Source organism: Anthonomus grandis, chromosome 20, assembly GCF_022605725.1.
Source record: "Anthonomus grandis grandis chromosome 20, icAntGran1.3, whole genome shotgun sequence".
Classification (NCBI taxonomy): domain Eukaryota; kingdom Metazoa; phylum Arthropoda; class Insecta; order Coleoptera; family Curculionidae; genus Anthonomus; species Anthonomus grandis.
Genome location: NC_065565.1, coordinates 5,936,078 through 5,949,938, shown reverse-complemented (window position 1 = coordinate 5,949,938; position 13,861 = coordinate 5,936,078). Strand labels below are relative to the sequence as shown.

At 29.9% G+C, this 13,861-nt stretch overlaps 2 long non-coding RNA genes across 5 annotated transcripts; both read left to right on the top strand.

Annotated features, from left to right (window-relative positions):
* The first annotated feature begins 3,626 nt into the window (after positions 1 to 3,626).
* On the top strand, positions 3,627 to 9,211 carry LOC126747908 (uncharacterized). 3 transcript variants are annotated; one of them, XR_007664462.1, is made up of 4 exons: positions 3,633 to 4,062; positions 4,573 to 5,072; positions 7,102 to 7,600; positions 8,619 to 9,211. It is a non-coding gene; the product is annotated as an uncharacterized LOC126747908 (long non-coding RNA). The 3 variants fall into 3 exon arrangements; XR_007664463.1 differs by lacking the exon at positions 7,102 to 7,600 and having other exon boundaries at positions 3,635 to 4,062; XR_007664464.1 differs by lacking the exons at positions 4,573 to 5,072; positions 7,102 to 7,600 and having other exon boundaries at positions 3,627 to 4,062.
* A 775-nt stretch (positions 9,212 to 9,986) lies between these two features.
* On the top strand, positions 9,987 to 12,537 carry LOC126747909 (uncharacterized). Of its 2 annotated transcripts, none has more exons than XR_007664465.1 (3): positions 9,987 to 10,293; positions 10,474 to 11,013; positions 11,923 to 12,537. It is a non-coding gene; the product is annotated as an uncharacterized LOC126747909 (long non-coding RNA). The 2 variants fall into 2 exon arrangements; XR_007664466.1 differs by having other exon boundaries at positions 9,987 to 11,013; positions 11,923 to 11,982; positions 12,165 to 12,537.
* Positions 12,538 to 13,861: the final 1,324 nt, after the last annotated feature.

Genomic DNA, 13,861 nt, shown 5'->3' with positions numbered 1-13,861 from the left:
CAAATATGGCAAGAACTGTGCTCTTTATTTAAATCGAGTGTTGAGAAGCCAATTATTTATGGATCGGGCTTTTTAATTTTTTTGTTTGTTAATTAATTTATTAATTAATTAATCTTGAGATCTACGTTTTTATGACGAAAACACACCCTATTGTTGCTATATACGACAATATTCAACATGAATATATTGTTTATATAAATAAAACTTCGGTCCAGTATACGGTACCTTATAAAGGTAATATATAAAGGAAGTATATAAGATATGGTTCTTGTATATAACTGAGCGAGTCACGGGCATGCCTTAGTCACTGAGATACACGGTAAGCAAACGATTCTGTAAGATTTGCGCTTACCTACCGGGTATATAAACTGTCACAATACACTATGATACTTTAATAATAATAATTATTAAAATTATAGGGAAAACATGCATCCACGAGCTTTTTTTACTACTCCATGTGACGCAGGGACGGTACACGGCTTTAAAACCGATTTCCCGAGAAATGTTTTCAAAAAAAATTTTTTTCTATTTTTTACCCAAAAATTCTGTAATTTTTCATAAAATCGTCCATAACTCTTTTATTTTGAGATTTACGGCTAAATGTTATTCTTTATAATTTGTTCTATTTTTGACTAGGAATCCAATGCTAAAAGAAAATTTTCCAAATTCTGAATAGTTTTCGAGAAAATGAGGAAAAACTGTTAAGAGGTTTTTCCCAATTTTCTGAAAAACTGTTGGATTTAAAAATTATTTTTCAATTGCATTCGATGCCCATTGACATTCCAAACAACTTTTGTTCCAACAATTTTTTTCTCCAACCAATAGTTTTCCAGAAAAAAAATAAAAACCAAAATTACGAACATTTTTCCAGGGGTACCCCTTTGAATTCTTTGAGGAAGAAATTTTTCGGAAAATTGGTTATAACTTTGTCCAGGTGCATTTTTAAAAAAAGTTTTATAAGACTTTTTTGAAGTGTTTTAGACGATTTAACGATTTGCCAAAAAAAATTTAAATTTTTTCAAAAAAAATTTTTTTTTCATTTTTTTCCCAAAAATTCTGTAATTTTTCATAAAATCGTCCATAACTCGTTTATTTTCAGATTTACGACTAATTATGATTCTTTATGATTTGTTCTATTTTTGACTAGGAATCCAATGCTAAAAGAAAATTTTCCAAATTCTGAATAGCTTTCGAGAAAATGAGGAAAAACTGTAAAGCGGTTTTTCCCAATTTTCTGGAAAACCGTTGGAGGAAAAAATTATTTTTCAATTGCATTCGATGCCCATTGACATTCCAAACAACTTTTGTTCCAACAATTTTTTTCTCCAACCAATAGTTTTCCAGAAAAAAAATAAAAACCAAAATTACGAACATTTTTCCAGGGGTACCCCTTTGAATTCTTTGAGGAAGAAATTTTTCGGAAAATTGGTTATAACTTTGTCCAGGTGCATTTTTAAAAAAAGTTTTATAAGACTTTTTTGAAGTGTTTTAGACGATTTAACGATTTGCCAAAAAAAATTTAAATTTTTTCAAAAAAAATTTTTTTTTCATTTTTTTCCCAAAAATTCTGTAATTTTTCATAAAATCGTCCATAACTCGTTTATTTTCAGATTTACGACTAATTATGATTCTTTATGATTTGTTCTATTTTTGACTAGGAATCCAATGCTAAAAGAAAATTTTCCAAATTCTGAATAGCTTTCGAGAAAATGAGGAAAAACTGTAAAGCGGTTTTTCCCAATTTTCTGGAAAACCGTTGGAGGAAAAAATTATTTTTCAATTGCATTCGATGCCCATTGACATTCCAAACAACTTTTGTTCCAACAATTTTTTTCTCCAACCAATAGTTTTCCAGAAAAAAAATAAAAACCAAAATTACGAACATTTTTCCAGGGGTACCCCTTTGAATTCTTTGAGGAAGAAATTTTTCGGAAAATTGGTTATAACTTTGTCCAGGTGCATTTTTAAAAAAAGTTTTATAAGACTTTTTTGAAGTGTTTTAGACGATTTAACGATTTGCCAAAAAAAATTTAAATTTTTTCAAAAAAAATTTTTTTTTCATTTTTTTCCCAAAAATTCTGTAATTTTTCATAAAATCGTCCATAACTCGTTTATTTTCAGATTTACGACTAATTATGATTCTTTATGATTTGTTCTATTTTTGACTAGGAATCCAATGCTAAAAGAAAATTTTCCAAATTCTGAATAGCTTTCGAGAAAATGAGGAAAAACTGTAAAGCGGTTTTTCCCAATTTTCTGGAAAACCGTTGGAGGAAAAAATTATTTTTCAATTGCATTCGATGCCCATTGACATTCCAAACAACTTTTGTCCTAACAATTTTTTTCTCCAACCAATAGTTTTCCAGAAAAAAAATAAAAACCGAAATTATGAACATTTTTCCAGGGGTACCCCTTTGGATTTTTTGAGGGAGGAATTTTTGGGAAAATTGGGTATAACTTTTTACAGGTACATTTTTCAAAAAAGTTTTATAAGACTTTTTTGAAGTGTTTTAAACGATTTATCAATATGCCAAAAAAAAATTAAATTAAAAAAAAAAAAATTTTTTTTAATTTTTTACCCATTTTCTCTCAGTAAAACACCCAAATTATTTAATGTTTTTTTAAAAACAAACTTTTAAACACAAATGAAATATTTTTCTACCACAAAAGCCGCTGTTAAGTTTTTAAAATACCACCCGCAAAATCCTTAAACTTTGAGAACAATAGCTAAAGTTAAGAGGTGGAAAAACTTTTCCATTATTTGAACCGAAATAAGAGCGTTTTCGACAATTTAAAAAGTAAACGATTTATGCCAGATGTGTACTCTGTTAATCATTTTATAGTTGCTACTTCAAAAGAAACTAAATTGGTGCTATTATATATTTTTTATAAATGCATAAAAGTCTTGTAAAACCTCAATGTAAACTTCACATTTTTACATTTGAACATAATTTTTATCACAATTACTAATTAGTTGATAATTAGTCATCTATAACTAACTCCTTTTACGGTGTATGTAAATAATGTTCAGTCTTTTTTCCACTTCTAAGGCTTTGATGAATCGAAAGATTAAAAAAGGCTCTTATCCATTAGGGCTTTCTTTTGATGTTACGCTGATTCAAATCTTTAGAATCGATAGTTTAACCATTCAAAAACGTTTTGAGCTATAAAAGCTTTTATGTTGAAACAGCATAAAATGAAAAACCATTTAATACGGTGCACGTGGATTATTTTATCGTTTCTCCTATAAAAACTAATTAAAATGTTAGTAAAATGTCTGTCATATTCTGAATAGTTTTCGAGAAAATGAGGAAAAACTGTTAAGAGGTTTTTCCCAATTTTCTGGAAAACCGTTGGAGGAAAAAATTATTTTTCAAGTGCATTGGATGCCCATTGACATTCCAAACAACTTTTGTTCGAACAATTTTTCTCTCCAACCAATAGTTTACCAGAAAAAAAATAAAAACCAAAATTATGAACATTTTCCAGGGGCACCCCTTTGGATTTTTTGAGGAAGAAATGTTTCGGAAAATTGAGTATAACTTTTTCCAGGTGGATTTTTTGAAAAAGTTTTATAAGACTTTTTTGAAGTGTTTTAGACGATTTATCGATTTGCCAAAAAAAAATTGAATTTTTTCAAAAAAAATTTTTTTTATTTTTTTACCCACGAATTCTGTAATTTTTCATAAAATCGTCCATAACTCTTTTATTTTGAGATTTACGGCTAAATGTTATTCTTTATGATTTGTTCTATTTTTAACTAGGAATCCAATGCTAAAAGAAAATTTTCCATATTCTGAATAGCTTTCGAGAAAATGAGGAAAAACTGTTAAGAGGTTTTTCCCAATTTTCTGGAAAACCGTTGGAGGAAAAAATTATTTTTCAAGTGCATTGGATGCCCATTGACATTCCAAACAATTTTTGTTCCAACAATTTTTTTCTCCAACCAATAGTTTTCCAGAAAAAAAATAAAAACCGAAATTATGAACATTTTCCCAGGGGTACCCCTTTGAATCTTTTGAGGAAGAAATTTTTCGGAAAATTGGGTAGAACTTTTTCCAGGTGGATTTTTTGAAAAAGTTTTATAAGACTTTTTTGAAGAGTTTTAGCCAATTTATCGATTTGCCAAAAAAAAAATTAAATTTAAAAAAAAAATTTTTTTTTTAATTTTTTACCCAAAAATTCTGTAATTTTTCATAAAATCGTTCATAACTCTTTTATTTTGAGATTTACGGCTAAATGTTATTCTTTATGATTTTTTCTTCTTTTGACTAGGAATCCAATGCTAAAAGAAAATTTTCCAAATTCTGAATAGCTTTCGAGAAAATGAGGAAAAACTGTAAAGAGGTTTTTCCCAATTTTCTGAAAAACTGTTGGTGGAAAAAATTATTTTTCAATTGCGTTCGATGCCCATTGACATTCCAAACAACTTTTGTTCGAACAATTTTTCTCTCCAACCAATAGTTTTCCAGAAAAAAATAAAAACCGAAATTATGAACATTTTTCCAGGGGCACCCCTTTGGATTTTTTGAGGAAGAAATTTTTCGGAAAATTGGGTATAACTTTTTCCAGGTGCATTTTTTGAAAAAGTTTTATAAGACTTTTTTGAAGTGTTTTAGACGATTTATCGATTTGCCAAAAAAAAAAAATTAAATTTTTTTTCCAATTTTTTACCCAAAAATTCTGTAATTTTTCATAAAATCGTCCATAACTCTTTTATTTTAAGATTTCCGGCTAAATGTTATTCTTTATGATTTGTTCTATTTTTGACTAGGAATCCAATGCTAAAAGAAAATTTTCCATATTCTGAATAGTTTTCGAGAAAATGAGGAAAAACTGTTTAGAAGTTTTTCCCAATTTTCCGGGAAACTGTTGGATTTAAAAATTATTTTTCTATTGCATCTAATGCACATTGACATTCTAAACAACTTTTGTCCTAACAATTTTTTTCTCCAACCAATAGTTTTCCAGAAAAAAAATAAAAACCGAAATTATGAACATTTTTTCAGGGGTACCCCTTTGGATTTTTTGAGGAAGAAATTTTTCGGAAAATTGGGTATAACTTTTTCCAGGTGCATTTTTTGAAAAAGTTTTATAAGACTTTTTTGAAGTGTTTTAGACGATTTATCGATTTGCCGAAAAAAAAATTTAATTTTTTCAAAAAAAATTTTTTTTTTAATTTTTTACCCAAAAATTCTGTAATTTTTCATAAAATCGTTCATAGCTCTTTTATTTTGAGATTTACGGCTAAATGTTATTCTTTATGATTTTTTCTTCTTTTGACTAGGAATCCAATGCTAAAAGAAAATTTTCCAAATTCTGAATAGCTTTCGAGAAAATGAGGAAAAACTGTAAAGAGGTTTTTCCCAATTTTCTGAAAAACTGTTGGTGGAAAAAATTATTTTTCAATTGCGTTCGATGCCCATTGACATTCCAAACAACTTTTGTTCGAATAATTTTTCTCTCCAACCAATAGTTTTCCAGAAAAAAATAAAAACCGAAATTATGAACATTTTTCCAGGGGCACCCCTTTGGATTTTTTGAGGAAGAAATTTTTCGGAAAATTGGGTATAACTTTTTCCAGGTGCATTTTTTGAAAAAGTTTTATAAGACTTTTTTGAAGTGTTTTAGACGATTTATCGATTTGCCAAAAAAAAAAATTAAATTTTTTTTCCAATTTTTTACCCAAAAATTCTGTAATTTTTCATAAAATCGTCCATAACTCTTTTATTTTAAGATTTCCGGCTAAATGTTATTCTTTATGATTTGTTCTATTTTTGACTAGGAATCCAATGCTAAAAGAAAATTTTCCATATTCTGAATAGTTTTCGAGAAAATGAGGAAAAACTGTTTAGAAGTTTTTCCCAATTTTCCGGGAAACTGTTGGATTTAAAAATTATTTTTCTATTGCATCTAATGCACATTGACATTCTAAACAACTTTTGTCCTAACAATTTTTTTCTCCAACCAATAGTTTTCCAGAAAAAAAATAAAAACCGAAATTATGAACATTTTTTCAGGGGTACCCCTTTGGATTTTTTGAGGAAGAAATTTTTCGGAAAATTGGGTATAACTTTTTCCAGGTGCATTTTTTGAAAAAGTTTTATAAGACTTTTTTGAAGTGTTTTAGACGATTTATCGATTTGCCGAAAAAAAAATTTAATTTTTTCAAAAAAAATTTTTTTTTATTTTTTACCCAAAAATTCTGTAATTTTTCAAAAAATCGTCCATAACTCTTTTATTTTAAGATTTACGGCTAAATGTTATTCTTTATGATTTGTTCTATTTTTTACTAGGAATCCAATGCTAAAAGAAAATTTCCAATATTGCCAATAGTTTTCGAGAAAATGAGGAAAAACTGTTTAGAAGTTTTTCCCAATTTTCTGGAAAACCGTTAGAGGAAAAAATTATTTTTCAATTGCATTCGATGCCCATTGACATTCCAAACAACTTTTGTCACAACAATTTTTTTCTCCAACCAACAGTTTTCCAGAAAAAAAATAAAAACCAAAATTACGAACATTTTTCCAGGGGTACCCCTTTGGATTTTTTGGGGAAAAAATGTTTCGGAAAATTGGGTATAACTTTGTCCAGGTGCATTTTTCAAAAAAGTTTTTTAAGACTTTTTTGAAGTGTTTTAGACGATTTATCGATTTGCCAAAAAAAATTAAATTTTTTCAAAATTTTTTTTTTAATTTTTTACCCAACAATTCTGTAATTTTTCATAAAATCGTCCATAACTCTTTTATTTTAAGATTTACGGCTAAATGTTATTCTTTATAATTTGTTTTATTTTTGACTAGGAATCCAATGCTAAAAGAACATTTTCCATATTCTGAATAGTTTTCGAGAAAATGAGGAAAAACTGTTAAGAGGTTTTTCCCAATTTTCTGAAAAACTGTTGGTGGAAAAAATTATTTTTCAATTGCATTCGATGCCCATTGACATTCCAAACAACTTTTGTCCTAACAATTTTTCTCTCCAACCAATAGTTTTCCAGAAAAAAAATAAAAACCGAAATTATGAACATTTTTCCAGGGGCACCCCTTTGGATTTTTTGAGGAAGAAATTTTTCAGAAAATTGGGTATAACTTTTTCCAGGTGCATTTTTTGAAAAAGTTTTATAAGACTTTTTTGAAGTGTTTTAGACGATTTATCGATTTGCCAAAAAAAAAAATTAAATTTTTTTTCCAATTTTTTACCCAAAAATTCTGTAATTTTTCATAAAATCGTCCATAACTCTTTTATTTTAAGATTTCCGGCTAAATGTTATTCTTTATGATTTGTTCTATTTTTGACTAGGAATCCAATGCTAAAAGAAAATTTTCCATATTCTGAATAGTTTTCGAGAAAATGAGGAAAAACTGTTTAGAAGTTTTTCCCAATTTTCCGGGAAACTGTTGGATTTAAAAATTATTTTTCTATTGCATCTAATGCACATTGACATTCTAAACAACTTTTGTCCTAACAATTTTTTTCTCCAACCAATAGTTTTCCAGAAAAAAAATAAAAACCGAAATTATGAACATTTTTTCAGGGGTACCCCTTTGGATTTTTTGAGGAAGAAATTTTTCGGAAAATTGGGTATAACTTTTTCCAGGTGCATTTTTTGAAAAAGTTTTATAAGACTTTTTTGAAGTGTTTTAGACGATTTATCGATTTGCCGAAAAAAAAATTTAATTTTTTCAAAAAAAATTTTTTTTTATTTTTTACCCAAAAATTCTGTAATTTTTCAAAAAATCGTCCATAACTCTTTTATTTTAAGATTTACGGCTAAATGTTATTCTTTATGATTTGTTCTATTTTTTACTAGGAATCCAATGCTAAAAGAAAATTTCCAATATTGCCAATAGTTTTCGAGAAAATGAGGAAAAACTGTTTAGAAGTTTTTCCCAATTTTCTGGAAAACCGTTAGAGGAAAAAATTATTTTTCAATTGCATTCGATGCCCATTGACATTCCAAACAACTTTTGTCACAACAATTTTTTTCTCCAACCAACAGTTTTCCAGAAAAAAAATAAAAACCAAAATTACGAACATTTTTCCAGGGGTACCCCTTTGGATTTTTTGGGGAAAAAATGTTTCGGAAAATTGGGTATAACTTTGTCCAGGTGCATTTTTCAAAAAAGTTTTTTAAGACTTTTTTGAAGTGTTTTAGACGATTTATCGATTTGCCAAAAAAAATTAAATTTTTTCAAAATTTTTTTTTTAATTTTTTACCCAACAATTCTGTAATTTTTCATAAAATCGTCCATAACTCTTTTATTTTAAGATTTACGGCTAAATGTTATTCTTTATAATTTGTTTTATTTTTGACTAGGAATCCAATGCTAAAAGAACATTTTCCATATTCTGAATAGTTTTCGAGAAAATGAGGAAAAACTGTTAAGAGGTTTTTCCCAATTTTCTGAAAAACTGTTGGTGGAAAAAATTATTTTTCAATTGCATTCGATGCCCATTGACATTCCAAACAACTTTTGTCCTAACAATTTTTCTCTCCAACCAATAGTTTTCCAGAAAAAAAATAAAAACCGAAATTATGAACATTTTTCCAGGGGCACCCCTTTGGATTTTTTGAGGAAGAAATTTTTCAGAAAATTGAGTATAACTTTTTCCAGGTGCATTTTTCAAAAAAGTTTTATAAGACTTTTTTGAAGTGTTTTAGACGATTTATCGATTTGCCAAAAAAAAAAATTAAATTTTTTCAAAAATTTTTCTTTCAATTTTTTACCCAAAAATTCTGTAATTTTTCATAAAATCGTCCATAACTCTTTTATTTTAAGATTTCCGGCTAAATGTTATTCTTTATGATTTGTTCTATTTTTGACTAGGAATCCAATGCTAAAAGAAAATTTTCCAAATTCTGAATAGCTTTCGAGAAAATGAGGAAAAACTGTAAAGAGGTTTTTCCCAATTTTCTGAAAAACTGTTGGTGAAAAAAATTATTTTTCAATTGCGTTCGATGCCCATTGACATTCCAAACAACTTTTGTTCGAACAATTTTTCTCTCCAACCAATAGTTTTCCAGAAAAAAAATAAAAACCGAAATTATGAACATTTTTCCAGGGGCTCCCCTTTGGATTTTTTGAGGAAGAAATTTTTCGGAAAATTGAGTATAACTTTTTCCAGGTGCATTTTTTGAAAAAGTTTTATAAGACTTTTTTGAAGTGTTTTAGACGATTTATCGATTTGCCAAAAAAAAAATTAAATTTTTTCAAAAAATTTTTTTTCCAATTTTTTACCCAAAAATTCTGTAATTTTTCATAAAATCGTCCATAACTCTTTTATTTTAAGATTTCCGGCTAAATGTTATTCTTTATGATTTGTTCTATTTTTGACTAGGAATCCAATGCTAAAAGAACATTTTCAATATTGCCAATAGTTTTCGAGAAAATGAGGAAAAACTGTTTAGAAGTTTTTCCCAATTTTCCAGAAAACTGATGGATTTAAAAATTATTTTTCAATTGCATTCGAGGCCCATTGACATTCCAAACAACTTTTGTTCCAACAACCAATTTTTTCTCCAACCAATAGTTTACCAGAAAAAAAATAAAAACCAAAATTATGAACATTTTCCCATGGGTACGGTACACGGCTTTAAAACCGAATTTCCCGAGAGGTGTGACACGTATACGGAACACACACGCATTTAATTTAAAGGTGCATCGCCTATGTTTCAAAGTCTGGACAATATTAACGTGCTTAAAATTATTTTTAGTTTATATTTTAATTGTGACGGTATATAGGTGTCGTGACACAGTTTTAAAGTGGAATCGCATGAGGTGTGCCACTTATACGGCTCACGCGGCCCGCCAACATAAAATTTCTTCAGATGTAAGACGTTTTAGTTGAAATTTAATTTTTACATTAAAAATCTCATGTTATTATTATTTTTTTTTAAATAAAATTAACGTGATTTTCTAGTCCACCAGGCCACGCATTATTTTTTCTGTATGTTGATTTATATGGTGTCGTGACACGTATTTGGGTCACACGGTCTTGAAAATGTAATTTTTTTTTTGCAAATATTGCCCCCGGATGACACTGGTTCTATTAAAAATTGTAAAATATATTTTTTTTAAATTTTCCCATAACTTGGGTCGTAACTTTGGTTCTAGTACTCAGATTGCTTTCATTTTTGTTTTAAAAGTTTCCCTGGAACATTCCTAAGCTTCCGGTGAAAAAATCAAGCAAATCCGTGCACTAGAACCTTTTTTATCCAGACTTTTCCGAGGCATGTCATGTATGCAAGAAGAAATTCATAATCCTTGGATAACTTGGGTCATAACTTAGGTTCTAGTGCTCAGATTGCTTTGATTTTTGTCTTAAGTTTCCCTGGAACATTCTAAAGCTCCCCGTGAAAAAACCAAACAAATCCATGCACTAGGACCTCTTTTATCCAGACTTTTCCAAGACATGTCATGAATGCAAGAAGAAATTTATAACCCTTGGATAACTTGGGTCATAATTGAGGTTCTAGTGCTCAGATTGCTTTGATTTTTGTCTTAAAAGTTTCTTTGGAACATTCTTAAGCTTCCAGTGAAAAAATCAAGCAAATCCATGCACTAAAACCTTTTTTATCCAGACTTTTCCGAGGCATGTCATGTATGCAAGAAATTTATAACCCTTGGATAACTTGGGTCATAACTTAGGATCTAGTGCTCAGATTTCTTTGATTTTTGTCTTGAAAGTTTCCCTGGAACATTCCTAAGCTTCCAGTGAAAAAATCAAGCAAATCCATGCACTAGAACCTTTTTTATCCAGACTTTTCCGAGGCATGTCATGTATGCAAGAAATTTATAACCCTTGGATAACTTGGGTCATAACTTAGGTTCCGGTACTCAGATTGCTTTGATTTTTGTCTTAAAAGTTTCCTTGGAACATTCCTAAGCTTCCAGTGCAAAAATCAAGGAAATTGATGCACTAGAACCTTTTTTATCCAGACTTTTCCGAGGCATGTCATGTATATGAGAAGAAATTAGTAACCCTTGGATAACTTGGGTCATAACTTAGGTTCCAGTGCTCAGATTTCTTTGATTTTTGTCTTAAAAGTTTCCCTGGAACATTCTAAAGCTCCCCGTGAAAAAACCAAACAAATCCATGCACTAGGACCTTTTTTATCCAGACTTTTCATAGGCATGTCATGTATGCAAGAAGAAATTCATAATCCTTGGATAACTTGGGTCATAACTTAGATTCTAGTGCTCAGATTTCTTTGATTTTTGTCTTGAAAGTTTCCCTGGAACATTCCTAAGCTTCCAGTGAAAAAATCAAGCAAATCCATGTACTAGAACCTTTTTTATCCAGACTTTTTCAAGGCATGTTATGTATATGAAAAGAAATTAGTAACTTTTGGATAACTTGGGTCATAACTTAGGTTCCAGTACTCAGATTTCTTTGATTTTTGTCTTAAAAGTTTCCCTGGAACATTCCGAAGCTTCCAGTGAAAAAATCAAGCAAATCCATGCACTAGAACTTTTTTTACCAAGACTTTTCCGAGGCATGTCATGTATGCAAGAACAAATTTATAACCCTTGGATAACTTGGGTCATAACTTAGGTTCTAGTGCTCAGATTGCTTTGATTTTTGTCTTAAAAGTTTCCCTGGAACATTCTAAAGCTCCCCGTGAAAAAACCAAACAAATCCATGCACTAGGACCTTTTTTATCCAGACTTCTCATAGGCATGTCATGTATGCAAGAAGAAATTCATAATCCTTGGATAACTTGGGTCATAACTTAGATTCTAGTGCTCAGATTTCTTTGATTTTTGTCTTAAAAGTTTCCCTGGAACATTCCTAAGCTTCCAGTGGAAAAATCAAGCAAATCCGTGCACTAGAACCTTTTTTATCCAGACTTTTCAATGCAAGTCATGTATGCAAGAAGAAATTTATAACCCTTGGATAACTTGGGTCATAACTTAGGTTCCAGTACTCAGATTGCTCTCATTTTTGTTTTAAAAGTTTCCCTGGAACATTCCTAAGGTTCCAGTCAAAAAATCAAGCAAATCCGTGTACTAGAACGTTTTTTATCCAGACTTTCCCAAGGCATGTCATGTATATGAGAAGAAATTAGTAACTCTTGGATAACTTGGGTCATAACTTAGGTTCCAGTACTTAGATTGCTTTCATTTTTGTTTTAAAAGTTTCCCTCGAACATTCCTAAGCTTCCAGTGAAAAAATCAAGCAAATCCATGCACTAGAACCTTTTTTATCCAGACTTTTCAATGCAAGTCATGTATGCAAGAAGAAATTTATAACCCTTGGATAACTTGGGTCATAACTTAGGTTCTAGTGCTCAGATTGCTTTCATTTTTGTTTTAAAAGTTTCCCTGGAACATTCCTAAGCTTCCAGTAAAAGAATCAAGCAAATCCGTGCACTAGAACCTTTTTTATCCAGACTTTTCTATGGCATGTCATGTATGCAAGAAGAAATTTACAACGCTTAGATAACTTGGGACATAACTTGGGTTCCAGTACTCAGATTTCTTTCATTTTTGTCTTAAAAGTTTCCCTGGAACATTCCTAAGCTTCCAGTGAAAAAATCAAGCAAATCCATGCACTAGAACCTTTTTTATCCAAACTTTTCCAAGACAGGTCATGAAGGCGAGAAGAAATTTATAACCCTTGGATAACTTGGGTCATAACTTAGGTTCTAGTACTCAGATTGCTTTTATTTTTGTTTTAAAAGTTTCCCTGGAACATTCCTAAGCTTCCAGTGAAAAAATCAAGCAAATCCATGCACTAGAACCTTTTTTATCCAGAATTTTTCAAGGCATGTCATGTATATGAGAAGAAATTAGTAACTCTTGGATAACTTGGGTCATAACTTAGGTTCCAGTACTCAGATTGCTTTCATTTTTATTTTAAAAGTTTCCCTGGAACATTCTTAAGCTTCCAGTAAAAGAATCAATCAAATCCATGCACTAGAACCTTTTTTATCCAAACTTTTCCAAGGCATGTCAAGTATGCAAGAAGAATTTAATAACCCTTGGGTAACTTGGGTCATAACTTAGGTTCCAGTACTCAGATTACTTTCATTTTCGTTTTAAAAGTTTCCCTGGAACATTCGCAAAGTTTCAGTGAAAAAATCAAGCAAATCCATGCACTAGAACCTTTTTTATCCAAACTTTTCCAAGGCATGTCAAGTATGCAAGAAGAATTTATAACCCTTGGGTAACTTGGGTCATAACTTAGGTTCCAGTACTCAGATTGCTTTCATTTTTGTTTTAAAAGTTTCCCTGGAACATTCTTAAGGTTCCAGTGAAAAAATGAAGCAAATCCATGCACTAAAACCTTTTTTATCCAGACTTTTCCAAGACATGTCATGAATGCAAGAAGAAATGTATAACCCTTGGATAATTTGGGTCATAACTTAGGTTCCAGTACTCAGATTGCTTTAATTTTTGTTTTAAAAGATTCCCTGGAAGATTCTTACGCTTCCCCTAAAAAATGAAGCAAATCCATGCACTAGAACCTTTATTATCCAGACTTTCCCAAGTAAATTTAATCTTTCGCTACTAATTCGTCTCAAAACGAGTCAAAAAAGCGGGTGGATGCGACGTTTTCTCTCCAAAGTTGAATTATCTGAGGCTACAATTACGGTTCTTCTTAATAGTTGTGTAGAAAAGGAAAGATAGCGTAATTAAAAAAAAAAATTGAAATTCACGCTACCCGACCAGCAGTGTTGTCACACGTCGTAAAATCCAAGAACTACTTATAAAACTACGCATATAAGTAATATTCTTAAACTAAATTATAGTATAGGCTTAAATTTAAAAAAACCTGCTACATTCTATAGAGCTAAACGTTAATTTAACCCTAACCGTACGTGTTATTTTTTTAAATATTTCTTACTAAATTG